Raw genomic sequence first — 2,708 nt, 5'->3', positions numbered from 1 at the left:
GAGTGATGTGGCCTGCTCATCCACTGAGGAGTTAGTCTTAGTTTCCATGGAAACAGTGTGGAGCAGTAGAGGCGTGATGCAAACCTAAAGCAGCACTCTAACCTCAGACTGTTGCCTTTAGTCGGGCTCCATCACCACGTCTCCATCCATCATTCCATTCTCCAATGGCTCCGGCTAGGCTTCCACACCCTCCTCTCTGCTGAACAAGCTCTAGCCAAGAACACTGTTGAGCTCAGGGAACCTAATTTCACAGTCATTCTGTTGTCTGCATCTGTGTTCAGCACGCCGCTAGCTCCCTCCTCCTTAAAGCACTCGCTTTTCCCAGCTGCTTCCGAGAAACAGCTGCCTTTCTCTTTTCCCACTGGCTGCTTCCGCTTCTGTGCTGGACCTCTAAATGGAGTGATTAGGGGGCCTCAGAGCTCAGCTCTTGATCGGCCTGGTTCTCTTGGGGTTCCCTCTCCAGTTCCATGGCCTCACCTGAAACAGCTCTCAACTCTTTGCTGACTGCTTACCCTTCCTGCATGAGAACCCTCTCCTGGGCTTTCGAGTCCCATATTTCCATCTCCCCCTGGGCATTTCTTCAGATTCTAGGAGTGGGGTGGTGGGGGTGGTGGGGGTGGGTGTGTAGGAACATACTTGCTACAAAGTCTGAAGCCAGTTTCTAGGAGTTGGTTCCCTCCTTTCACCAGAGACTCTGTGAATCAAACCCATGTCATCAGGCCTGCACAGCCAGACTAGGGCCCTTTTTACCCCCACATTTTGACATAGCATACAGATTAAAAGTCAGCATCTGAATGCTGAATGAATGTGTACTGGATGAACTGGATGAGTGAGTCGATGAATGATGAAATCAATTAGTCAAATGTCACCCGTGGAGAAGAGTGATGGTCTTCATATGTGGAAGTAGTAGATCAAGAGAGGAGTCTGGAGTTTAGCAAGGGTCCAAGAGAGGTCATCAGTGGCCTGCTAAGAGCCGCGGCCTGCATTCTTCCAGCATGAATCACGGCTGGCACTCATTAAAGGAGGGCACCGGAGAAAGTTCTTTTTAAACGTTGGCAGGAACGATTTCAGACCCTCGCTATGGGAAGAACACCACAGAGACCCGCAGCACATAGTGGGCTGAAAGGAGGGAGCAGAGGCTGGTACCTTCTCAGAACTTTCGGTGGGTGGTGAAGACTGATTAGTCAGGGACAGGTAAAGACCTGGGACACAGTTTACAGGAATATGCCTAACAAACTCTATGCTATCTGGCTAATGAGAAAGCCTGGGGCAGGACTTAGCTGTGCAGATGTCTGTGGTCATTTGGAATAGTCTCACCTTTTCTGGAGGGCAGTGCAGTATTGGCTAATAGCCCCCACATTCCATCACTGCCTTGCCTCTACCAGTTTGCATCCCATACTCATCTCTCTATTCCACACACCCCACCCCCACAGCATCAACAGCAACAGAGAATCGTCATTCCACCTCCAGAAGCTCTGCCCAGAGGAACTTTTCCAACCTATTAAGCAGAGCTTTCCACTCCTGTGAATACTAAGAAGTGAACCTAAAACCGAGCTCTTGCCAAGACAACCCCTTTCTCTCAGTCTCAAAAGCTTCCCAGCAAAGATGTTTGAAGCCCCCTTGCTTTTCTGAAAACCACAAACTAAAGAAAGGGCTCTTGAGCAAAGAGCCCCCTCCCTGCTCCTCCCTTTAGAGGTAAAACATGCCAGTTTGGAAGTCTCCCAAGGACCAGTGATGCCAGACTTCTTATGAACAAAGCCCAAATTCCTTCACATGCTGCCTGATTGATGGAAGTCCTGTGGGATCTGACCCTTGGAAGACTCACATCCCAAAGGCGCCTGATTATTAAGTACTACCAGAATAGACACAAAGCTCAAATTAAAAAAGCAAACACCCCACATCCCACTTGCATGCTTTTACACATATTGTGGTGGCATGCTACAAAAACAATAGAAGGCATAATTCCTGCCCTTAGAAGGATCCGTGTGGACTGGACCACCATATGTGAAAAGGACACCACTTAATGAAGAACACGTAATGCAAGACAACATGTGACCAACAGGTTCCCTGCATCATCTCTACCAAGGTATTTGATGCTCTCAGCAATCCTTTGGGTACCAAGATATGATGACCCAGCTTCAATACATCATAATCAAATTCCCTTCCCTCACTCAGGACTAAGGACATTAGTTCAAATTTAACCTCTGGTCCCTAGCACAGAAAACCTCAAGACAAAACAGCACCTCCCCTCACTCAACTACCCCCTAAGTCAATGGTTCTCAACCTTCCTAATGCTGTGACCCTTTAATACAGGTTCTTCATGTTGTGGTGACCCCCCAACTATAAAATTACTTTCATTGCTACTTCATAATTGTAATTTTGATACTGTTATGAACCATAACAAATATTTTTTGAAGATAGAGGTTTGCCAAAGGGGCTGTGCCCCACAGGTTAAGAACCACTGCCCGAACTGATTCAGAGCTGGGGCACTGAAAATCCAGAAACATTTGGGAGGAATTTACAGCTGTGGCTCCAGCCCTAAATGTTCATTGCTTCTCAGTCATCCATTTGATCATTCTCAATCATGCAAAAACATCCAATTTAATGGTAAGTATATAAACAAATGTGGATCTGAGCAAGTATTTCCTGGAGTTGGGTATTGGAGATAGCAGTAGAGGAGAAATCAATAAAGCAATGGAAACTTGTCA

Source organism: Peromyscus eremicus, chromosome X, assembly GCF_949786415.1.
Source record: "Peromyscus eremicus chromosome X, PerEre_H2_v1, whole genome shotgun sequence".
Classification (NCBI taxonomy): domain Eukaryota; kingdom Metazoa; phylum Chordata; class Mammalia; order Rodentia; family Cricetidae; genus Peromyscus; species Peromyscus eremicus.
The sequence above is the reverse complement of the archived record's forward strand: the minus strand, read 5'-3'. Positions refer to the sequence as shown.